Raw genomic sequence first — 27,123 nt, forward strand, 5'->3', positions numbered from 1 at the left:
TTATATTTTTAGCAGAGATGGGGTTTCACCTTACTGGCCAGGCTAGTCTTGAACTCCTGACCTCAAGTGATCCTCCTGCCTCAGCCTCCTGAAGTGCTGGGATTACAGGCATGAGCCACTGCTTCCAGCTGTACTTTTCATTCCCACTAAAAAACCATGCAACATACAACAATTTCTGGTATTTATATTCCAGATCCTATTAGTTTATGATGTTCTCAACTAAAGCTGCCTACATTATATTATGTTGATTAGTTCTTGAGATAAGCTTGGATTTGAGAGCATTTGATAGTCTCAAATATTTTTAAAGCACTAATTTTATTATTCAGGAATGTAATTACACTTTGTTCTGCAAATATTTTTAACTTATTCTCACTTAAAACTAGAATGCTTGGGCTGGGCGCAGTGGCTCATGCCTGTAATCCCAGCACTTTGGGAGGCCGAGGCGGGCGGATTGCCTGAGGTCAGGAGTTGGAGACCAACCCGGCCAACATGGTAAATCCCCATCTCTGCTAAAAGTACAAAAAAATAGCTGGGCGTGGTGGTGCATGCCTGTAATCCCAGCTACTGGGGAGACTGAGGCAGGAGAATCGCTGGAACCTGGGAGGTGGAGGTTGCAGTGAGCCGAGATAGCACCACTGTACTCCAGCCTGGGCAACACAGCCAGACTCTGTCTCAAAAAACAAACAAACAAACAAACAAACAAACAAAAACTAGAATGCTTGAACATCCTATCTTGGGGGAAAAAAAGATAGCCATGTGTTTCACAGGAATTTGTAAATACACGTCCTAAGCCATTGATGTAAATGTAGACACCGGAAGATAAAATAAACACATTTGTATCTCAGAACTCTTGCTATAACCCAAAATGTATTATTAGCCATCAGTTCCATTTTCAAGCTTCAGTGGCAAAGGGTTTTATTTAAGTGCTTCTTACCCTCTCTGAAAGCTGTTCTAAGATTTAAGATTAAGGTGTAGTAATGGCTTTCACTGCCTTTTTTTTTTTTTTTCTGCCAACCATGAGCATCCACATGGGAGATTAAGGAATGAACTGGAAAGGAGCCAGAATATGGCTTTTCCATTCTTCCTGCCTCCCTCATCTTTCTCTATGTTTCTCTCACCTCTGTTCAGCTTTCAAGGTGAAATGAGGATGTGAGAAGGGCAGATGGATGGTGCCTGGATGGCAGTGAGTCAAATAACGGCAGAACTCTGAAGACAATGATCTATTCATTCACTGTTTCTACAGTTAAATTGCTTTTTAGGATTCTGTGTTTCCTATAATACCTGGAATTTTAAAACACATGTTTAACTGGCTTCATATATGAGAAAGTTCAAAATGTTAATGGCTTTACATTAAAAAGTGCATCTCTCTAAAAATAACAATAAAAATAGAATTAAAAGCATGAAGGTGGGCAGTATAGGGCAGGTCTGGTCGCTCCATTCCATGATCTTCAGAACCAAGTTCTTCCTATCCATCATCTCTGCCATCTTCACATGTCTCTTAGTCACCCAGATTAGCTGCTGGAGTTCCAGGCCTTATATCTGTATTCCAGCAAGCAGGAAAGAAGAAAGGAAAGAGGGCTTTACAGATGCCCCACTAGCAACTTTACCTGGTTTCTTACTGACACCAAGCCACCAGGAAAATGTAAGTTTTTACCTAGGCATACTATAGTCTGAAATATAATTTTTATTAGTAAGGAAGAAGGGAGGATGAATATTGCATAGGCAATTTTAAGTCTCTACCACATTTCCAAACTCCACTCCCAACACACTTAAGGCTGCCATCCTGCACAATTCTAGTTGCTCCATAATATGGTCTATGAACACAGAAGTAGAAATATTAGATGCATTCACCTAGTACAGATACCTTTCCCAAAGGAACGTATTTAATTTATACTTTTATATATATATTCAACATCAGAAATAATTGATAATAACTGGTCTCATGCAATGGAATAATTGTTTCTGAAATGGTGAAGTTTTAATATGTACATATGGAACAAGCATAAATAACCATCAGATACGACTTTGGCATGATTCTGAAGTTATCTCCCATTCTTCTATCACTAGCCAGTTGGTGAAACAGAATTTTGTGTCTCATTATAATATTTCTCATCCTCTCACTCACAGCAGATGAGACTAAAGTCCCTCCTCTTGGGGCCTTGATAATTTTTGTCATTTAATTATTTATATGTATCTCATTACATATTTATCACTCACTTACCTGTATGACATTTGGACTGGAAAGCTCTTGAGGAAAATAGACTACATCTTAAAGTCACAGTTCTCTGAAGACCCACAGATGCACCTCCAAAAAAGAATTACTCCTTCAGAGGGGTAAGAACTGTGTTCTCTGGTTTATAGGTTTTAAAAATAAAAGTCTAGTGATGTTTATTGCCATGGATCTGGCTTGTGGGGCAGCCAGCCTGAGAGATGTAGGAGAGAAAGAATGTCTCAATGGTGTACAAGCTCCTGGAGTTCCTGTCATCTCCTGCACTTCCTTCAGTGAGCTCACAGTTTTTTTAAGCTAATATGAGTTCGGTTTTGTTGTTGTTGTTGTTGTTGTTACTTGGAACTAGAAACCTGAATAATAAATAATATAGCATGGATAATCATGTTGTAATACTATGACATCATATTCTTATATCTCTGGGTGAAAATGCTCTTTAAGGTCACTAGCCAGATTTGGACCAAAACTATCCAGATTGTTAATGCCCCAAACCCCCCAAATTTCCAGGGATTTGAGGCTACCTTGAGATATACCTCATGCTCTATGGTCTCCAGGAGGAATTATCATAGAAAATGGACCTTTTCAGTTTCTAGCCTAAGACTGGAAATGTCAGTCTACCATCAGAGATACAAAACTGAGTCAGATATGGAGAAGAGCTTTCTGTGATGGGAGAGGGGTTACAAGACTCAGACTAAGCTTAAAGATGTAGGTGTAATATATAAAGAGCACTCACGTGCTTTGGAAAACTTTTACTCTTCTGTGAAACTTTTTCAATCCAAAGCACAGTAACGAGAAGCATAACCAAATTCGAAAACATAGGCTCCATTCTGAACATTAACGAGTTTCATGAGGCTTACGCAACAATACCACATCTCTGATTGTATAGAAAGGGCACAAATTCAATGCCCAGGTACTCATTCAAAGAAGTCACAGTTTATCTAAAGTACAGTAAGATCCAGCATCTTCTCTCACTGATGACATTTTCACTAACTGGTTACATTATTTTATGGTTTGTGTTTCATCTCCCTTTCTATTTTCCTCCTTACCTCACAGCCAGTTGCTAATAAATAATCAAATGAGCAAAGGCAGATAGCAAGAAAGAGAAGCAGAGGAGCAAATGGCATGAATAACCCCAAACAACACGGACTTACCCTGAGTACTCAAGAGCTGCTGATCTGCAAAATTATAGTGCATCCTAGAGAGCCTCTTGCTTTCCAAAGGCTGCAAACTCTACAGTAATTACCTAATCAATAAGCACAATCCCTTTGCATTGAGCAGATTTGCAATTTTCAGGCAGAGAAATGAGAAATAGAGTCAGCGAGGGAATTACTTTATTAAGAAATCCTTCCATATGTACAGAGTTTTATAGCTCACGGTGAACTTCACATTCATTATCTTGTTGTATAAGCCAGCAAACACTGTAAGATAGTTAGAAAAGATATAGTTATTCATGCCCAATGGAAGAGCAAACTCAAACTCACAGATGTTCTCTAGGTAGCCCTAATTCATACATCTGGGAAGTCTTAGAGATGGGACTTAAAACCAGGACCTGTATTCGTAGTTCAGGAGCCTTCTTATTAAATTGTCTGGCCTGAGGATCAGGAGCATTTGGCCCTTAGGATCACTCCATTTATTTTTTTGGTAAGGTATTTCCTCTGATGATTTAATTAACATATGGCATTTATAGAGAATTTATAACACAAATAAAGCAGATACAAATCACTCAAAACTGGAAATTGAATGCTAAAAATAGTTTAGCATGCATTTTTCTAACTTTTTTTGTTGTACAACCAAGAATAATAATTTTGGACATAAATATGTTAGGCACTGATCCAAGTACTTTACACATGTTACCTTAATTAATCCTTACAGTAACCGTTTGAAGGAGGTACTATTATCTTCATTTTATGAATGAAGAAACTGAGGCACAGCAGGGTTAAGAACCTTGTCCAACATCACATAGCTACTGTGTGTGATTTAAGCTAATATGAGTTTATTTTTTTTGTTACTTGGAACTGGAGACCTGAATAATATAGCATGGATAATCATCATGTTGTAATACTATGACATCTTATTCTTAATTTCATTCATGCTCTTAATTTCAATGAGAAATAAACCTCCCACTACAAACACACATGCACACACACACATATTTAAGTATACAAATTTGGGACCATGCTCTTCATTTCTTTGGAAAGTTCTTTTTTTTTGCTTATATATATATATATATATGTCTTGCATATTTTTACATTATTCATCTGCAGCCAAAAAGTTAATATATTCCTTGGCTTCAACTCTCAGCGGCTCCATTACCAATAGGTCATCATTCAAGTTCTTCTGCAGGGCACATGAGGCCTTGAGTAATCCAGCTCATTTATACTTGGAAACCTGCCAGTTACACTAAGGAAAAATGTATGATCCCTTACCCATGCTGTTTTCTATACCCTGGATTTTGCTAGTTCTTTTCTCTGGAATGCCTTCTCATTTCTATTCCTCAGTTTAACCTCTGTTAATTTTTCAAGACTCTGCTTGGGAGCCATTTCCTCCAGGAAGAATTTCTTCTGCACCTCCACCACACTGAATTGAAATAGGTAAGCCTGATCTGGACTGTCTCATGGTCCCCTTAGGACGAAGAAGCAGCATAGGCATTCCTCAAGTGTTTGAAATAAATCCTTTCAAGGACAAAGCCTGCCTGGACACTGCATTTGAAGCATGCCCAAGGCTCCCATAATGGAATCTAATTCTACTCTTGAGTGACCTTGTGAAGTCTTAAAGGAAACTTGAATCAGAATTTCCTAGGATTAGAAGAGATTCCTGGAAGTGGGCAGCTGGTGACAGTCCCTCTTTGCTCCTCTCCCCTCATCAGCCTGCCAAGTTTCCTGGTACAGAGCCAGTCTGTGACTTAAAAGACTTTTCAGAGAGGTTTACTTCCCCTACAGCTGTGACTGCCAATAATTCTCTTTAGCTTCTTGCTTAGATTAGTGAGAATGCAAATTCCCTTTGGGGTAATACTGCTTTTATGAGTTTTCTATATCTTAGTATGAAAGAACAGTCTAGAAGAAGGTTCCAAAAAGGAAGGGGAAAACAGGACATTCTGAATTCTGAAGGCTGACCCTCATTAGATGCCACCCTTAGAGTTGTAGCTACCAGTCCTAGGGAAGCGAGTCTGGGGTACCTGGGCCTGGAAACCCACCAGGATTTCCACATAAGGGTAATCCCTACACTTTTGCCTACACAGCCAGTCAGAGCAGCCAGCCAGTACCGAGGGTCATGTCTTGGCTATCCAATGGGACCGGCTCACAGGGTGACATTGCCTCCTCCTTCAGAACTCACATAGGGATTTCCCCTGCATCCTACACTGAGACCCGAATACTTCCAAGTGCAGTTTTAACAATCCATTATTGTCTGGAGGATTTGTTGGTTGTGATCGTTGCAGTGGCTAAGATGATAAGCAATATATCTGTCTCTCTTAGGACTCCTTTGTAGGTAATGGAACGTTACTTATTTAAGTAGTATCTCCATCTTTATGAAGGGAACAGAGTCTGTCTATTACTATATTTTTTTACCTTAACGTCCTGCTCAAAATCATAGTAGCCTTGTTACAGAAATTATTTATTTCTCTTATGCAGATCTTTGTTTCAAGAGGCATCACTGAAGCAGCTTATAGAAACTAGCATCCAAAATAACCTAATCCTCAAATCTAATATCATCTCATTAATGGAAGGGCCTTGGAACAGACAGAGGCTACGGTTAGAATTAAGGTGTCTGGAGTGATATTCAGTTTTCTTATAAAGGCTGTAATGATCAAAATCAAATCATTTCACTGCCGAGTTTCTATTTCCTCCTTAGAAAAACAGAATCTCCCTCCTATATCCAAGTGCTGATGGACAACAGTTGACAAACATCCTCAAGGTGTTGAAATTATATGGTTGCCTTTTCTGGCAGCAACTTTCTTAGTAAAAGGTTCTTAGGGGCTCAGTATGGCTAAGGTAAAATTGCCTTTCATCTGTTTCTTCCTTGCTTTCCAGATAATCCATGGCTAAAATTAGTAATGCTTAGTTCAGTAAAAAAATACTGTTACAGCAGGGAGCCATGGAAACAGCGTTGCGCCACTTCCCCTTCAGGGAGCTGCCTTTGCAGGATATGACTTATTGCTGATCAAATGAAACAACTCACTGCATTTGAAGCTGGGGTTTGAAATTAGTTAAAAGCACAGGCAAATCTTTCAAAAGCACCATCCTTCCCGTTTTCTTTTGCTTCTTTCATTCCATCCAGGAAAGAAAAGTGTATCTCAAATTAAGTGTTGAATTTTGCTTTTTAATACAGTACGAGAAGATTAATCTACTGACCCACCATCCTGCATTTGAGGTGTCTTTTTGGTAGTTCTAGTGGACAATGATGTTAAAGGCAATTAATGCCTTCCTCCATACATTATTTTATAGTTTATAAAAAAGCTTCCCTGTGCACTGCCACTGAAGTCTTAGGATAACATCTCAAAGGTGGAGAACATGATGAGAAAACTCCCAATCAAATGAGGAAACTGAGGCTCAGCCAGGCTTGTTGACTCAGCTTGTGACAGGAGGAAATAAGATGAAAGTTTACATCTATCACCTGTGATTCCATCCCCTGATCTCCTTGTGACTGGGGTACCAAACTGATGTGACTGAGGGTGGGAAAGCTTCAAATAAGTAGAACTGACTCTCCATGGCCAGAATTGTAACTGCGTAAGTCTTTATTTGGTAAACGTTCAGCTTTGCTGTGGTCAACCTCCCTGAATCTACCAGGGTCTCCCCTATCTTAGAAAGCAGAGCCCTCCTGATGCCCTCTGGGAAGAAGCCAGAATTGGGATGCTACATTCTGATCTGTGTGTCCTTTGTCCAAAGAGCTCCTCCTCTGAATCTTTATTTTCTTCCAATTTCCACCACCCCTGTTTATCTGAGTTCACCCCTTTCCTCTTGGTCTCTGCTCCTCTGAGAAAGATATCTAAGAAGTTAATTCATCTAAATGTGTTCACAAAGCCTAATGAATTAATGGATCTCAGGACAGAGACTTTTGCATTTTAACAGAGACCCTAATTGCTGTGGCTTGACTTAAGGGCTCCTTAATGCAAGTTTGGTCAACTTCACCAAGGTCAGGTGTGTCAAAAATAAAATGAGATCAAACAGAAAAATATTTGAAGTTAGTGTGCATACAAAATAATAGTTCTGGAATTAGGATACCTCAAGCCAAAGTGATATGAGGCCCCACTGACAGCACTTGCAGTCCAGTTTAAAAGGGGAACATCACACACCGGGGCCTGTTGCGGGGTGGGGGTAGGGGGGAGGGATATCATTAGGAGATATACCTAATGTAAATGACGAGTTAATGGGTGCAGCACACCAACATGGCACATGTATACGTATGTAACAAACCTGCACGTTGTGTACATGTACCCTGGAACTTAAAGTATAATTTAAAAAAACAGGTTATAATACTTTTGAAGAGGAAAAACAAAATAAATGCAAAAAATAAATAAAAATAAAAAGTGTAAAGGAAAAAGTACTTTGATCTTTTTCTTGATTTACTGTCATATGTTAACAGGCTTTTAAAGGCAAGCAGAGCTGTTTAAGCTGATTCATCTATAGAAGGTTGGTTTAATTTCATTGAATTATGCTAACAATGATAAAAAGTTTATGTTTTGCATTTCATTTCTAATTAGAGCTAGCATTTTGGAGAGATCAGGACAGTTTAAGATTTGGCTATGTGACTATGGGCCGTTGGTTTGGGGATATATGTAAACTCTGGCCTCCATTTTTATTTTCCTTTCAGGAGTCAGATTCCCAGTGTCCTCAAGTAGGGCCGCAATGGGGCTTGAAGGGTGATAATTTTAGGGAAAATTGGCATTTAATAAACTACTCTTGTTGAAAATTTTTCTCTTTTGCTGTTCGTTCAATAGTGCATCCTCAGGAAACTGCAGCTTATATTAGTTGAAAGATTTAATATTATTTTAATCCTTATTATCATTGGAATTTATCATGCAGGTTTCCTGTCCTCTCACCACTTTACTCCCCACCCCCATCCTAAATGCTGCTGTAGCTTCCGTGGAACCTCTGGGGCCAGAGTGGGGATTCTGACTGCTGCAGCCACTGCAGTCACACTGTATTAGTCCATTTTCACGCTGCTGATAAAGACATACCAGAAACTGGGAAGAAAAAGAGGTTTAATTAGACTCAGTTCCACATGGCTGGGAGTTCTCAGAATCATGGCAGGAGGTGAAAGGTATTTCTTACATGGAGGCACCAAGAGAAAATGAGGAAGATGCAAAAGTGGAAACCCATGATAAAACCATCAGATCTCATGAGACTTATTCACCACCACAAGAACCGTATGGGGGAAACCGCCCCCATGATTCAAATAATCTCCCTCCGGGTTCCTCCCACAACACATGGGAATTCTGGGAGTACAATTCAAGATGAGATTTGGGTGGAGACACAGAGCCAAACCATATCACACACCATGTGGCTGGCTTTCTTCTCGCCCCCTGATGCCTGCCCACAGAGGTCCTTCATTGAATCCATGAGCTACGCAGTGCTTCATGAGGTTGAAAAGGAAAAGTACTGACACAGTGTGGTTTTCTTGTCCCAGAGTGTATCTGATATTGTCACATTGGGTTTTGTTTCCATTCAATACATGAGATAGATTTTTCAAAATGATGATTAGTTTGATGAGCTTTCAAAATTTTTGTCATTATCACATGCTTATGTGGCTATTCTCCACCCTCTGTTCTCAAAGCAGGAGGACCACTAGCATCACGAAAGGCTCTTCTCAGATGAAGTCATTCATAATAAGCTGCAAGAGAAGGTGTGTCAGGCAGCATAGCCCTCACTGTCATGTTCACTGTGTACAACAGGGTAGAGAAGACACCCACACCTATGACTTACATTTCTTTGCCAGAAAAGGTTTATTCTGAATATATGAGCTTAATGGCCTCTTCTTTTGTGAAACCTTCCTTGTGTCTCTCCCACCCTCCACTCTGCTGTCTGGGCTCCCATAGTATCCTACACTCACCTCTAAGGTCTTATCAACTGCCTTATATTTGTCCTTTTTCTTAGCTTCTTCCTGAAAGGAATAAGTATTTATTATCTTTATAATCCCAATTTCTACTATGATAGCTATTGAATGAGTTTAGACTAAAGGCTTGCATGAAAATACAGATGATGAATACATCCCATCTCACACGTTAATTATCATCAGCTAAAAGTGGCTGCCTAGTAATAGTGCAGCAGTTGATTACTAATGCCTGGCATGGGCAGGGTCTGGAATCCTGGTGGCTCTAGTCTAGGGGTAGATGCATACCATCTTTAAATTAAAGAATGCATGGCACATTATGAACTCTGGCAGGCCATGACTTTTTCATATCTGGTCCCATCTTAAAGGCACTATATTTAAAAGTCTAACTGGATGGGTGTAGATTCAGAAGGCTACTCTGCTTACATTTTCATCTTTTTTCCTCTATTCCTAATACAGAGGTTCTTAGGTGTCTATAAACCTCTGTAATCTCGGATAAATTCTTTAGAATAAAAGTAAAAAAGTGCAGCCCTGCAATACACTTTTTGAAAATTCTTGCCTCTTCAGTTGAAGTATTGTGAAATAGGACAAAATATGAATAAAACATTGTGAAATGTTTCACATTTTAGATATGTTGAATTCCATATCCCAAGAAAAAAATTACAAAGTTTTGAGGGTTTTATTTCTAAGAATGTGATATCTAATTTCTACATCGGAAAATATATTAGGTTCCTGTATTACCTCATATTTGCTATCATAATAAAAATAAATATTAACATGTTAATGTACATAAATAGTAATACATAATTGTATAACACATGTATATTGCTTTAAATGTGTATAAACACATATGTATTGCTTTTTGATTAAATAAATGATTAGGTACATGCATTTGATTATGTGTTATCATGTTTCTGGTAGACATCTGGCAAAACTGGTATCTTATAAACATTTACATTTCTTTCAACTGAAATGTATACATAATTTGCTTATGTATCTAACCCAGAAAAGCGACTGTTTTTCTCATTTAAGGAAATAAATTACTGATGACTCTATTAATAATGAAAATCCAATCATAGCATTTATGAAATATAAAATTGCTGTTAAATAAACTCATATAGAAGAATGATGTTCTGTGGTAAAATGGCCTGGTTCTGAATGTCTTAATCGGTGTGAGAAAATGACTATGCTTGATGTATGAATGCTCACTTGCTTTTGAGACTCTAAGAAACATCCATGCTGGATCAAACTCAATATTCATTAATTTTATTGGCTATGGCAGAGACAGCTAGTGACCTCCCAATAACTATTCCCACCTTCTTTTAGCAGTAGAGCCCTCAAGTTTTAGCCAGTCATATGCATTTTCCAGCTTCCATTTCAGCTAGATGTGAAAATGTGACTAAATTCCGACTAATGGATTAGTAAGAGAAGTGATGTTGACAATTGGCAGTTGTGTCTTCCACTTCCTTTTCCCTCTGTCCACTAGCCAGAATGTGAAGACTTTGCACTGGGAAGCTGAGACATCATCTCAGACCAAAGGGGAATCCTGTACATTGACAGCAAACCTATGAGATAGAAAAAGGCTGGGTCCCTGATATTATGGAGCTTCCATGTCAGTCCTGGCCTGCCTATGCTCAGATTATCATATGTGTGAGAGAGAAATTTCTCTCTTGTTTCAATCACCAGTATTTGTTTCAAAAACCAAACCACTTGACTTTGGTTCTATCTTAACTCTTCCAGTGGCTTCTTTCTGTCACTCTTCCTAATGAGAGCACTAAATCGAGGGTGTTCTTCCTGTAGTGGGGGCAGCTTTGGAAGACTATATCAAAGGAATGGAAAAGATGGGCCCTGAACATCAGTCATGTTACCAGTCCAAGTAACATCCACAGACTGGTAGGTAGTTGCGATCTCCCAACTCACTTTACAACTGGGATGGGATGGTTGGGATTAAGGGCTTTCTTGTAAGATACACTTGGTTTTGAATACTGAATATGCCTTGGAATCTGTCTTTATTGACTAATTTTATTGGCTGTAACAGAGATGGTAGGTTTTTGCCCCAAATCAATTTCCCCCTCTTTTATAAATAAATAATAAAGCCTCCAGGATTTTTCTGGGCTCATGCCACTCAGTCTGCATTTTCCAACTACCCTTTCAGAGCCATATGGCTAGGGTTGGCTTCATGAGCCTGAAACCTCTGCAGTCACACAGGGTCCCCCACTCAGAAGGGCACCACTCAGAAGGGCATCATGCTTGGTTTAATGGTCTGCTATTACTGGCTTGAAATTCTTAATAATTTTTGAACAAGGGTCTTTGCATTTGAATTATGTACTGAGACTTCTAAATTATGCAGCTTGTCCTACATATGCCTAATGGAACGTGAATGGGACCTTGGAACATTTGTTTAGTATGGAGCCTACATTTTCTCATCTAAAATGGAGACTTATACATAGATTTATGTATTATATATAAGGGGGATTTATATATATGAAATTAAATGAAATAATAGTAGAAGAATACATGCCACAAAGTACTCAACAAATGCAGACTTTTTTAAACTGAGACGAGCGAATATTTTTCCCATAATCGCTATGATCCCATGACACTAAACCAAACTCCTGTGAAAACTTGAGCATATCCCTAATCTGATAGAGGATAAGGATACAAAGAGTAATATCATGTATATATTTTGCCTATGAATAAAACAATTAGATAATCATTTACTTCCCAGTATACTGCCCCAGATGTTGGGGAATCCCAGAAATAGGAAGGAGACTCATAGAGAACTTACAAGCTAAAAGGTGAGCCAGAAACACACATACATACACAGATGTAGTACAGAGTATGAGTGGGCTGCCGGTATAGTACATTATGACTTTGGGAGAAAGGAGTGTCTGGGAGAGTGACCTCATGGATGGCTGGGTCATAGGCTCAGGCAAGAGATACGTGGCACATTTAGGACATTTTTGTGGTCAGAATTGAGGGGGTTCTACCATTAGTCCACCTTGAATTGAAGTGCACAGGCTTTAAAAACCTCATTTCTCCAGAAATCAAGTTTTCTGAGAGAAAACATCAACTAGGACAGGGAGCAATGAGGAAGAGTTGGAGGGAATGATGAGGCCTGAAGATGGGGGCTGAAGGAAAAGGCTGTCAGTAAGGCAAACATTGAGAAGATGCTGAGAAAGGGATTCTAGAAAAGTGAGCTACATGAGCCTCAGCTCCTACACTACAGTGAAGTAAACATCCTCTCTACACAGAGATGCCTCCTTTCCCAGTGACTCAAGACAGACACATGAAGCAGCTGACTGTGGGCTCTGCTGCAATGAACATCCTAAAGGAAGCACAGTAAGAGGAAGGGAAGTGAAAATTATAACACTAGTAATACTAAGCACCGGCATTTAACCATCACAAGAACCTTATGAGACAGATACCATTATCATTTCCATCTTCTGAGATTGCATAGCCAGTTCCTGAAGGAGCTGGACCTGAGCAGAGAGTTGGCTGACTTCAAACTTGTGTACTTCACTGCATTATTGCATACTATTCTCATGGTTAAGCTACAGTATTTGTAAGAGAAATCCTCTTATTTTATGGGCTTTAACAGTGGAAAACATGAGTTTCCAAGTAACCAAAATGAATAGGTTGAAGATATTTTTAGTTGGAGTATTAGTTTAAGGCAGGGATGTTTTATGCCAGTCTTATACTGAAATGGTCCTTAATAAAAGGTGCTATAGTTTGGATGTTTGACCCCTCCAAATCTTATCTTGAAATTTTATCTCCAATGTTGGACGTTGGGCCTAATAGTTTGGAGGTTTGGGTCATGGGGACAGATTCCTTATGAATACATTAATGCCTACCCTCTCTGGATGAGGGAGTGGGGGTATAAGTTATTTCTTACTTTTATTAGTTCCTGTGAGAACTGGTTGTTAAAAAAGAGGCTGCCTTCTCCCCTGCCACTCTTTGTTATTTCCTCTCTCACCACACAATCTCTGCATATACCCCTTCACCTTGTGCCATGAGTGAAAGCAGCCTGAGGCTTTCACCATATTCCCAGTCTTCCAGCCAGAAGAATCATGAGCCAAGTAAACCTATTTTCTTCAGAGCACATCTTGCTATTCTGATTTCAGACAAAACAGACTTTAAACCAACAATGATCAAAAAGAACAGAATTGCATAATGGTAAAGGGTTCAATTCAACATGAAGATATATATATATATACACACACACACATACACTCAACACTGAAGCACCCAGATTTATAAAACAAGTTTGTAGAGACTTATGAAGAGGCTTAGATAACCATGAAGTAATAGTGGGAGACTTCAACACCCCACTGACAGTATTGGACAGATCATCAAGGCAGAATCCTAACAAAGATATTCATGACCTAAACTTGACACTCGACCAAATAATCCTAACACACATCTCCAGAACACTCCATGCAATAACAACAGAATATACATTTTTCTCATATACACATGGCACATCCTCTAACATTGACCACACGCTCAACAATTCTCAACAAATTCAAAAAACCTGAAATTATATCAACCACCCTCTCAGACCACAGTGCAATAAAAATAGAAATCAATACCAAGAAGTTTCCAAAACCATACAATTAAATGGAAATTAAGCAATCTGCTCCTGAATGACTTTGAGTAAATAATGAAATTAAGGCAGAAATCAAGAAACTCTTTGAAAATAATAAAAACAAAGATACAATATACCAGAATCTTTGGGACACAGCTAAAGCTATGTTAAGTGGAAAGCTGATAGTGCTAAACAGCCAATCAAAAAGTTAGAAATATCTCAAATAACCTAACATCACAGCTAGAGGAACTAGGAAAACAAGAGCAAACCAACCCCAAAGCTAGCAAAAGAAAAGACACAACTGAAATCGGAGCTAGACTGAACACAATGGAAATGAGAAAAATCATGCAAAAGATCAATGAAATCAAAAGTTGGTTATTTGAAAAAAGAAATAAAATTGATAGACCACTAGCTAGGCTAATAAAAAAGAGAGAGGATGCAAATAAGCACAATTAGAAATGACAAAGAGAACATTACCACCAAACCCATAGAAATGCAAAAATTTCTCAGCAACTATTATGAATCTCTTCATGCAAACAAACTGGAAAACCAAGAACAAATGGATAAATCCCCAGAAATATACAAGCTTCCAAGACTGAACCGAGAAGAAATTGAAACCCTGAACAGACCAATAACAAGTTCCAAAATTAAATCGGTAGTAAAAAAAAAGAAAAAAAATTACCAACTAGAAAAAGCCCTGTACCAGACAGATTCACAGTCAAATTCTACCAGACATACAATGAAGAGCTGGTACCAATTCTACAGAAACTATTCCAAAAATTCAAGGAGAAGGAGCTCCTCCCACACTCATTCTATGAGGCCAGCATCATTCTGATTCCAAAACCTGGCAGAGAGCACAGTGAAAAAAGAAAACTTCAGTCCAATATCCCTGATGAACAGAGATGCAAAAATCCTCAACAAAATACTAGCAAACCAAATCCAGCAGCACATCGAAAAGGTAATCCACCACAATCAAGCAGGCTTCATCCCTGGGATGCAAGGTTGGCTCAACATATGCTAATGATCAATAAATGTGATTCATCACATAAATGGAACTAAAACTAAAAACTATATAATTATCTGAATAGACACAGAAAAGGCTTTTGATAAAATTTAAAGTCATTTCATGGTAAAGCTCTCAAGAAACTAAATATTGAAGGACTATTCCTCAAATTAATAACAGCCATCTATGATAAATCCACAGTCAACATAATACTGAACACATAAAAACTGGAACCATTCCCCTTGAGAGCCAGAACAAGACAAGGATGCCCACCATCACCACTCCTACTCAACATAGTCCTGGAAGTGTAGCCAGAACAATCAAGCAAGGGAAAGAAATAAAGGGCATCCAAATAGGAAAAGAGGAAGTCAAACTATCTCTCTTCACAGATGATATGATTTTAGGCCTAGAAAACCCCACAGTCTCTGCTCAAAGGCTCCTAAATCTGATAAACAACTTCAGCTAAGTTTCAGAATAAAAAATAAATGTAAAAAATCAGTAGCATTTCTGTATACCAACAATGTCCAAGCTGAGAGTGAAATCAAGAATGCAATCCCATTCCCAATAGCCACAGAAAGAATAAAATACCTAGGAATACAGGTACCCAGGGAAGTGAAATATCTCTACAATGAGAATTGCAAAACACTGCTGAAAGAAATCAGACAACACAAGCAAATGGAAAAACATCCCATATTCATGGATAGGAAAAATGATTATTGTTAAAATGGCCATACTGCCCAAATAAACGTATAGATTCAATGTTATTCCATCAAATTATCAATGACCTATCAAACTATCATGACATTATTCACAGAATTAGAAAAAAACTATTACAAAATTCACTGAGAACCAAAAGAGAGCCTGAATAGCCAAAGCTGAAGCAAAAAGAACAAAGCTGGATTCATCACACCACCTGACTTCAAGCTATACTATAAGGCTACAGCAACTAAAACAGCATGGTACTGGTATGAAAACAGACACATAGACCAATGAAACAGATTCACGAACCCAGAAATAAATCTGCACACTTACAACCATCTGATCTTTGACATAGATGACAAAAACAAATAGGAAAAGAACTCCCTGTTCAAAAAATGGTGCAGGTATAACTGGCTAACTATATGCAGAAGACTGAAACTGGACTCCTACCTTTCACTGCATACAAAAATCAACTCAAGATGGTTTAAAGACTTAATGTAAAACCTAAAACTATAAGAAACCTAGAAGAAAATACAGGAAATGCTGTTCTGGACATCAGCCCTAGCAAAGACTTCGTGATAAAGACTCAAAAAGCAATTGCAACAAAACCCACGTCGAAAATGGACAAGTGGAACCTAATTAAACTAAAGAGCTTCTGTACAGCCAAACAAAAACAAAACAACAAAAACAAATAAACAAAAAAATCAACAGAGTAAACAGACAACCTACAGAAAGGGATAAAATATTTGCAAACTATGCATCTGATAAAGCTCTAATATCCAGAATCTACAAGGAACTTAAACAAATCAACAAGCAACAACCAACCAACCTCATTTAAAAAATGGGCAAAGGGCTTCTTTCAAAAGACATACACATGGCCAACAAATACATGAACAAATGCTCCGTATCCCTAATCATTAGGGTAATGCAAATCCAAGCCACAATGAGATACTGTCTCACAAGAGTAAGAGTGGCTATCATTAAAGGAAAAAATAACAGATTGTAGCAAGGTTGCAGAGAAAATGGAATGTTTATACACTGCTGGTGGGAGTGTAAATTAGTTAAGCCACTGTGGAAAGCAGTCTAGTGATTTTTCAAAAAAAAAAAAAAAAAAAACTTAAAGTAGAACTACCATTCAACCCAACAATCCCATCACCCACCACTGGGTATATAACCAAAGGAGTATAAACTGTTCTACCATAAAGACACATGCATGTGTATGTTAATCACAACACTATACAAAATAGCAAAGACATAGAATCAACCTAGATGCCCATCAATGGTGCACTGCATAAAGAAAATGTGGTACATCTACAGCATGGAATACTATGCAGCCATAAAAAAGAATGAAATTATGTCCTTTGCAGTGACACTGATGAAGCTGGAGGCCATTATCCTAAGGAGAACATAAAACTAAATACTGCATATTTTCACTTATAAGTTTGAGCTGAAAACTGGGTACTCATGGACACAAAGAAGTAAACAGTAGACACCAAGGCCTACTTGAGGGTGGGGGGTGATAGTAGGGTGAGGATTGAAAAATTCCCTATCAGGTATTATGCTGATTATCTGGATGACAAAATAATCTGTACATAAAACTTCCATGACATGCAATTCACCTATGTAACAAACCTGCATATGTACTCCTGGAACCTAAATTAAAAGTTGGAATGAAAAAAAATTACTCTTTTCTTTATAAATTACCCAAACTCAGTATTCCTTTAGAGCAACATAAATGGACTAAGACAAAAGGCCTCAAAGTGGCCAGGTGCAGTGACTCACACTTGTAATCCGAGCACTTTGGGAGGCTGAGGCAGGCAGATCACCTGAGGTCAGGTGTTTGAGACCAGCCTGGCCAACATGGTGAAACCCCGTCTCTACTAGACATACAAAAATTAGTGGATGTCATGGTGTGCACCTGTAATCCCAGCTACTCAGGAGGCTGAGGCAGGATAATTGCTTGAACCTGGGAGGCAGAGGTTGCAATGAGCCAAGATCGCCCCACTGTATTCCAGCCCAGCCTGGGTGACAGAGCGAGACTCCGTCTCAAAAAAAAAATAAAAAGCCTCAAAGTCATACTTCTGAAGGCATCCAAGGAATGCCTTCAGAAGTTTGACTTTGCCATAGTTAAGTCATCCATCCATTTAACAACAATGTATTGAGAACGTCCTGTGTGTCAAGTGCTGTTCTGAGTACTGGAATGTAATGGTGAACAAGAATTTGGCATAGTCTCTATCTTCAAAGAACTTACTTCATCTATTAAGGTTGAAGCAGAATTGAGGCCAGTTTACTAAGGACCTGTGTCCCTATTTAGTAGTCTGGAGTTTATTCTGAGGGCAATGGAGATTCATTCAAATGTCTGAACTAGATGAGTAAATTGAGATTTATATCACTTACATGTCATCCTGGAAATACTGTGGGGAAGGATTGGAGTAAGAGAAGACTAGAGACAGGAAGTCTAGCTGGTAGACTAGAGGCATCTTGTTGGGTAGATAACTCCAAAGATATGCCCTCGACAATGGAATGGCATGCAGATGCCACTCCCTACTAGAAGGATAGGTGATTATTGTCTGATCACAACCACATGTAGAGTCGAGAGGTGATGGAAAGTATTACTTTTTTTCTCTGCTTTATTGGGGAAAAGAATCTCTATTCATTATAATCCCCTTCTCTCCTGTCATATTCTCATGAAACAATGTGTGGAGGGATATAAGTGGTCATACCCATGGCAGTGGGAGCAGGAGAACCAGTGAACTAAAAAAAGAGGCCTGCAGGTGCCATGTCGTTGGAAGACATGCAAGGAAGAATCTGCCATTTCAGGCATAAATGAAGGGACCAGGTGCAAAGGGAAGGAAGACGTCACTGGGTAAGGGCCACTCTACTCAGGTGGGGGGGAATAGTGATTCCTGCAATGCAGGCAGGGCATCCAGTAAGCTCCCAGAGAGCAGCAAATTGGTGCTCCCAACTGAGTACAGCCACACAGGCCACAACAGACAATCCAGTCAGGAGGGAGGCTTTGCTGACTGGGTGAGAGTAAAGGAGCATAACAAAGGCAAGGCCTGAATAGTAGCTGAACTGAACCCACCTGAGCTCTGCGATTAGCTGAGAGAGTATCCAACTTGGGGTCAGGATTTTTCTCATATTTGTTTTAAACGTGCTCCAGTGCACAGAGACTCGGGCTGCCAAGGAACTGGATGCTTGTGTTAAACACAGCGATGCTTTCTCCCAGTGGACCTCTCCTGCCAGACTGCTCCCCTTGGTCGTCTTCTCACCTTCAGAGGCACCTCTGCCCCAGTTCTGTCCAAAGCTGACAAATGCACACTCATCCAATCATTTCTTCCTTCCGTTGTTATTTCTAGTAGACCTGTAAGTATTCTCCTGATTTCTCTGGCTGTCAGCTCAGCTTACATTAGAATGAGTGAGAGACAGCATGAGAGAGAGAAAGAAATTATGGAATAATTTGAACTGGACTTACTACCACAAAGAAAACTGTATCGACACTTGCAGGATTTGAAGTTACATGGAAAATAACAGACCACCGCTGCACAGATATTTGAGCACCGTATCTGTGCACCTACTGGAAGGGTTTCTCTGTACCTTCTACCTGACTCTGAAGATGCACACATAGGTTTAGGAATATTGGCTTAGGATCCCAAAAGTTTTACACAATTGAATCTGGTCTAGCAAATGGCAAATAGTACTTGCCCAGAGACTTTTTAGAAGTGGACTGATGTACATCTGTTCCTTCTTTGTTTCAACAGCAGATTTTATTGTTCACTAAATCTTGGATTGAGCATTTTAAACATACAGGCTTGCTTGTGCAAGTCAGTGAGTAAATGAGAGTGGATTCTTCCTCTCATCAGCATGATCAGTGCAACCTGAACAAGCACTTACCACATAGGGATTCTTACTATTACTCAGTGTGTGGCTTTCTTTCCCCTGCCCCCTTACCCTATCTCACTCCCTGTCACCAATAGATTGCACACAACTCTGGAAAAAGGGCAGATCGTTTGTATCTCTGTTTACCCCATAGTACCTAACAGATTTATAATAGAACGCATCTTCAAATTGTATTTTCCAAAGATGGCTGCACCAGCATATCCCATCCCATCTGCTGCGTGTACTGTATGATGTTGACAGTCTTCCCATTCTCCTGAATCTGGGTAGGCCAGTGACTAAAAACAAAGTGACACTATGTGACTTCCGAAGTTAAGTTATAAAATGGCAACAGCTTCCACCTCATCCCCTTTGAGGTGCTTGCACTTTAAACCCAGCCTCCACCCTGTGAGGAAGCCTATGGCACATGGAGAGACCATGGGTAGGTATGCCCACTGACAGCCCCACTGAGGAGTTGAGGTCCCAGCTGTGAGCTTACATCAACCTCCTTCTGACAAGAATGGGCCTCACTCCCACCTTTGAACCACTCCAGTTCCTGCCTGTAAAACAGACTTCCCCTGCTGAACCCTGGCCAAATTGCAGACTTGTGAGCTAAATAAATAGTCATTGTCATTTTAAGTGTCTAAGTTTTGGGTGGTTTGTTATGCTGCAACAGATATCCAGAACATCTATCATCTTCTTTCCTCTACTGTGTTAATTCACAGTCACATCTCTCACCAATCAAACTCTAAGTTCCTTAGAGTCTGGAGGTTTTTCAGTCAAAATTTCCCTTCCAGAACTTCCTTTCATACCACACTATATTTTAGCCAAACTAAGTTCCTTGCTGTTCTCTATACGTGATCTTAGATTTCCAGTCTTTGAATGTTTGATTATCCTGTGTCTTTATTGTGCATGCACCTTGTACTAATCTATGTTCACCTAAGTCTCGCTGTTTTCAAGACTGAGTCTCATGCCATGAAGAATTTCCTGATTCCTCCAGTCAGAAGAAGAGAGGTCTCCATCTTGTGAAATTCCACAGCAGTATAGATTAATCTTTTTTTTTTTTTTTCTTTTTCAGACAGAGTCTGGCTCTGTCGTCCAGGCTGGAGTGCAGTGGCACCATCTCGGCTCACTGCAACCTCCGCCTCCCTGGTTCAAGTGCTCCTTGTGTCTCATTCAAGTGCTTCTCGTGTCTCAGCCTCTTGAATGGCTGGGATTACAAGCATGAGCCACCATACCCAGCTAATTTTTGTATTTTTAGTAGAGACAGGGTTTCACCATGTTGGCCAGGTTGTTCTTGAACTCTCGACCTCAGATGATTCACCTGCCATGGCCTCCGAAACTGCTGGGATTACAGGTGTGAGCCACCGCACCCGGCCAGATGAATTTCTCCTACCAGTATCATCTCCTACATTGTATTACCATTATATGTTTACAGATGTTTCTTCACTCCTAGACTGTCAGGTCTGCCATTGCATCTACCTAAATGAAAAATATTTATGGAGTGTCTTCTACTTACCTACAATGTGCTAGGCACAGTGCATAGAGAAACCAAACGAAGGCAGATGTGGCCTCTGCCCCGATGGCACTTTCCATCTAGTGCGGAAAATGCAATAAATTAGCAGTTATGTGACTATTATTCTCCTTTGGGAATTTTAACTATGTCAATCAATCTGGGACCTAATATGATACCCTATTTTCTTTGATTTTATTATACTTTAAGTTTTAGGGTACATGTGCACAACCTGCAGGTTTGTTACATAAGTATACATGTGCCATGTTGGTGTGCTGCACCCATTAACTCATCATTTACATTAGGTATATCTCCTAATGCTATCATTCCCTCCTCCCCGCACCCCACAACAGACCCCAGTGTATGATGTTCCCCTTCCTGTGTCCATGTGTTCTCATTGTTCAATTCCTACCTATAAGTGAGAACACGCGGTGTTTGGTTTTTTGTCCTTGCGATAGTTTGCTGAGAATGATGGTTTCCAACTTCATCCATGTCCCTACAAAGGACATGAACTCATCCTTTTTTATGGCTGCATAGTATTCCATGGTGTATATGTGCCACATTTTCTTAATCCAGTCTATCATTGATGGACATTTGGGTTGGTTCCAAGTCTTTGCTATTGTGAATAGTGCCGCAATAAACATACGTGTGCGTGTGTCTTTATAACAGCATGATTTATAATCCTTTGGGTATATACCCAGTAATGGGATGGCTGGGTCAAATGGTATTTCTAGTTCTAGATCCCTGAGGAATCGCCACACTGACTTCCATGATGGTTGGACTAGTTTACAGTCCCACCAACAGTGTAAAAGTGTTCTTATTTCTCCACATCCTCTCCAGCACCTGTTGTTTCCTGACTTTTCAATGATCGCCATTCTAACAAAATCTACAATAAACAAAACAGCATAGTACTGGTACCAAAACAGAGATATAGAACAATGGAACAGAACAGAGCCCTCAGAAATAATGCCACACATCTACAACTATCTGATCTTTGACAAACCTGACAAAAACAAGCAATGGGGAAAGGATTCCCTATTTAATAAATGGTGCTGGGAAAACTGGCTAGCCATATGTAGAAAGCTGAAACTGGATCCCTTCCTTACACCTTATACAAAAATTAATTCAAGATGGATTAAAGACTTAAATGTTAGACCTAAAACCATAAAAACCCTAGAAGAATACCTAGGCAATACCATTCAGGACATGGGCATGGGCAAGGACTTCATGTCTAAAACACCAAAAGCAATGGCAACAAAAGCCAGAATTGACAAATGGGATCTAATTAAACTAAAGAGCTTCTGCACAGCAAAAGAAACTACCATCAGAGTGAACAGGCAACCTACAGAATGGGAGGAAATTTTTGCCATCTACTCATCTGACAGAGAGCTAATATCCAGAATCTACAAAGAACACAAACAAATTTACAAGAAAAAAAACAAACAACCCCATCAACAAGTGGGTGAAGGATATGAACAGACACTTCTCAAAAGAAGACATTTATGCAGCCAAAAGACACATGAAAAAATGCTCATCATCACTGGCCATCAAAGAAATGCAAATCAAAACCACCATGAGATACCATCATACCCTATTTTCTTTGTGGATGTGAGAGGCAACATAGAGTAACTGGACATCTGGGTTCGAATCCTATCAATCCCACTTGTTATCTGTGAACATGGAATGAGGGCCTTAACTCTCCGTGCTTTATTTTCCTCATTGATCAAGTGGGGATAATTGTAGCTACATCATAATGTAGTTCTTACAAATAAGAAAACTTGTACAAGTTTCATCTTTGTGCTGGGCACAGAGTGGGCATTCAGTTAACTCATATGTCGCTTTGTTCCCACCTTCTTTCACTTAATGTGGAGCTCAGTCCTTGGCTTCCACTCAACTAATGAGACTGACCAACTGATGTCCAATACTCAGACCCTGTCCTTCTCCTGTACATACAACTCCTTCTCTGGTATAAATGACACTGTTTCTTCAGACATCTTCTACTCATGCCACCCAGGTGGGAAAGGAAGAAAGACATCACTGTCATCTGGCTGACTCCTATGCATTACACAAAATTCAGCCAAAGTGGTACTTTTTCAGGGAGACTGTGGCCATTCCCACCCCAGACTCCGTCGGACTGTGTTATTTTCCTTTGTTCTAGGAGGTCATAACACCTTATATTTCTCTTCCACAACACTTGTCAACTGAAATTCATTACTTGTAACCTATCTATTACTTCTGTTTGATAGTAAGTTCCATGAAGGCAGGGGCCAGATCTGTGTTGTCACCATGATCACCAGCACCAGGTAAAATGTTACATAGGATGCACTCAACAGATATTTATAGAGTTGATGAATAGAAGAAGGCATTGCAGTAGCAACTAAAACCCCAAGAGAGGACTAAGTCAGGAGGCACTGAGTCAACAGTTTGTCTTTATTCAATAACTCTCATTACCCCCCCGACACACACACTCCAGAGACCATTCTCCTTGAGCATTTTTATGATTAGCCTTCAGAAGATTCTCGGGTCAAAGGGTGGGGGTCTTGTTTAATAGACCCAAGGAAAGCATCATTAATTTATTTTGCCAGCTAACTAGTTTCTCTGAACAACATCTCCTGACTGTCAATGATGACCTATGGAAGGCATAACAAAAGAATTCCTTAAAGTCTGATGTTTCAGTCAAACCAGCAAGCTGCTTCCAGCTGAGCCTATAACAGCAAACCCAGAAAGGTAACTGACATTTTGAGAGAGTTATGGCTGGACTATCTGCACTCCCTAAGACAGTCATGCTGTGGTACCATAAGACTTCCAGAGATGTTGAACCTCAAGACCTTTTGAAGCTAAGTAGCTCACAGAATTTTTACTTAAAAATATAGGTAACAGCTGTTCCTCCCTGCTGTGAGCAGGTAACAGGCCACTCTCCCAACACATTCTAAAACAGCATTGTCTATTCTTTGCTTATAGCCAAAGGGTTTCAATAAAATATCTTCCCCCCGCCAAGTGTGAGGACAGATATAGCACAGTAAAAAAGAAAAGTAAAACTTGGAATCTTTTTTTTGCAAATATTAGCACTAGTTATTTCTTTAGCAATATGAGGCCAAAATCCCCATAGGTTCTAGTTAAGTAAACATTGTACCTATTATTACCACAATGAAGGAAATGGCTGCATATCTGCTGCCTGCTCATAACAGAGCCTGCTGAGGCTTCTCTGTGTAAGGTTGAGTTTAGTCACAATTACCATATCTACTGATCTAATGCCCTTATGACTAGAAAGATGTATTAGAAGATTAGACCACAATTTTAATTCAGGCTATATAGCTCGCATAGAATCTCACATACCTTTTATATATTAACAGATTGGAAGTAACTCCCCTTACAAAGTTAGAAAAGGTTGCTGGGACTGAGAAAAGAAAGAGAGCAAGAAAAATGGTGGTACCTGTTATAGTCTGACTTGCATATATGTGAAGAATGCAGTGCAGTAATTGAGCAAAGTCTATTCCCATTTTGCTAACTTGGGTATTTTTCATGTGCTAGATCCTGGGAAAATTCATTAAGCTCTGCTTCCTTTTTGTTCCAGATGTATAACTGCTATTAACATGAAACAGGGAGGAAAAGCAAGACTAATGCAGCTCATTTTCCCGTAAAAATTTTCCTCAGAGGAGAGAAGTCTTTCTCTTCATTTTGCATGCAGAAATGCTGTACGCAAGTTTCTACGAAATTCTGCCTAATGAGGTGTGAATATTGTACCAATATGCACTGGTAGAAGCGTATCTTAGCTCTTAGGTTTTATTCTGCAAATGAATACTATTTTTGGTTCCAATTGTCTCTAATTAATAAAATATCTCATGATGTTAATATTAGAAACACAAAGACATACCATCATCATAAACTTTTTCATTTAACAGACATTTAATTAGCACTGCTCTAGGCACTGTGGGAATAGAAAATCTAATGAAGGGAAGACTTTCATTCCTAGCCACAATGGGAGGAACAGAAACATAAACCAAAAATATAAACAATAAAAATGAAACAATAGTTTCAAGATACCAGACATCACACAATGTACAGTATCCTTGAGAGATGGGAAACAAATGAGATGAGACTACAAATGCATTATGTTAATGCAATGAGATAATTTTCAGGTGGCACAATAAAGGAATGGGGAATGAGGAGGAACCTGGAAGAGTCCCTGAGTTGAGAAGATAAAGCTGAGAGTTCAAGTAGACCAAACTGGTTAAAATTCATGGGGCAATGTAGGGGAGATCAGAGAGCTACACAAAGAGAACCCTACCAATATGCAGAGGGTCCCCTTTGAGTATTCAGCAGAGCACTTATTTGTGCATGCATGTGAAGAACCGGTGACTGGGGAAAGAACCACCTGAAAGGAATAAAGATAACCGGGTCTAATGTGCACTCAGGGCTGGGAATAGTGCTTATTACCACAGTCAGATTGGAAAACTCTATGCTTCCTAGGGAGTATACTAAGTATATATAAAGCACACAGAAGGTCTGCCTCAAGAGTGGAAAACAATTAGCCCCGGTTTGACCACTGCTCTGATCCTGTCTAATAATCTGAAAAGCAAAAATAATCTGAAAGGCTCAAATTGTTTTCAGCAACTTAACTGCATTCCAGAACAATGCTCAGGAATATTTATAGGAATAACCATAAAAAAGAATGAGTTAATGACCTTTGCAGGGACATGAATGAAGCTGGAAACTATCATCCTCAGCAAACTAACATGGTAACAGAAAACCAAACACTGCATGTTCTCACTCACAAGTGGCAGCTGAACAATGAGAAGACATGGACACAGGGAGGGGAACATCACACACCGGGGACTGTCAGGGGGATCGAGGGAAAGGTGAGGGAGAGCGTTAGGACAAATACCTAATGCATGTAGAGCTTAAAACCTAGATAAGGGGTTGATAGGTGCAGCAAACCACCATGGTACATGTGTACCTATGTAACAAACCAGCACGTTCAACACATGTATCCCAGAACTTAAAGTAAAATTTAAAGTAAATAAAAAGGAAAAATATTCAGCATCCAATAAGGTAAAATTAACAATGTTTGGCATCCAACAGAAAGTTACCAGGTACATAAAGAAGCAGGAAAATACGGTTCTTAATGAGGAGAACAATTAGTCAGTTGAAACTGACACAGTCTTGACACAGGTTAGAATTAACAAATGAGGACATTAAAATCTGCAGAATAACTGTAACACATATGTTTGAAAAGTTAAGAAAAGAGAAAATTATAAAACCGGATTTAACTACATTGCAGAACAAAGACTAGCAAACTTGGATACATGATAACAAAAACTATCTAAAATAAAACGAGAGAAAAAAGAATTTTTGGAAATCTAACAATGCTTTGATCTGTGAAACAATTTCAAGTGGCCTAATATATAATTAAAGCCCCAAAGGAGAGGAGAAAGGCAGGAGACAGAAAAGAAAATGTGGAGAAGTAACAGCTAAAACTTTTCCAAACTTTTTGAGAACTGTTACTCACAAATTCAAAATGCTCAAAAAATTCCAAGCACAAGAAACATGTTTTTTAAAAACCTCTCCACCAAAGCATATCAAAATCAAATTGCTAAAAACTGGTTACAAAGAAAAAAATCTTAAAAGCAACTAGAGAAAAAGACATTATGCACTAAGGAACAAAGATTAGGATGACAGTACATTTCTCATGCGAAACAATATAAGCAAGAAGATGGTGAATCAACATTTTTAAAGCGTTAAGAGAAAAAAAATTGAACTGAAAAAAATTGAAAGATGAAAAGGAATTTTATAACCAGCAAAAACATATTTCAAAAATAAAAGCGAAATAAGGACCTTTTCAGACATGTAACAGTTGAAATAATCACCAACAGAATTGTACTACAAGAAATGTAAAAGGAAGTCCTTTGGGCAGAAGAAAAAGGATACCAAATCTGTATAAAGCAATGGAGATCGCCAGAAATAACAATAACTAGGGAAAATATACATTTTTCCTTTTGTTTATGTCTCTTTAAAAGATAATTTACTCTTTAAATGAAAAGTAATAACAATAAACATAGTCTGCAGTTTGTAACATGTATAACAATTAAATGTGTCACATCAATAGCACATAGGCTAGGAGGAGATAATTAGAAGTGTAACTACTGTAAGGCTTTTATACTGTAATGAAT

At 39.1% G+C, this 27,123-nt stretch overlaps 1 pseudogene; it reads right to left on the reverse strand.

The window, feature by feature from the left end:
* LOC116476199 (T-complex protein 1 subunit zeta-like) overlaps positions 1-27,123 on the reverse strand; it is a 156,860-nt pseudogene that overhangs the window by 107,902 nt on the left and 21,835 nt on the right.

The sequence above is a fragment of the Hylobates moloch genome, unplaced genomic scaffold (assembly GCF_009828535.3).
Source record: "Hylobates moloch isolate HMO894 unplaced genomic scaffold, HMol_V3 SCAFFOLD_11, whole genome shotgun sequence".
Lineage (NCBI taxonomy): Eukaryota > Metazoa > Chordata > Mammalia > Primates > Hylobatidae > Hylobates > Hylobates moloch.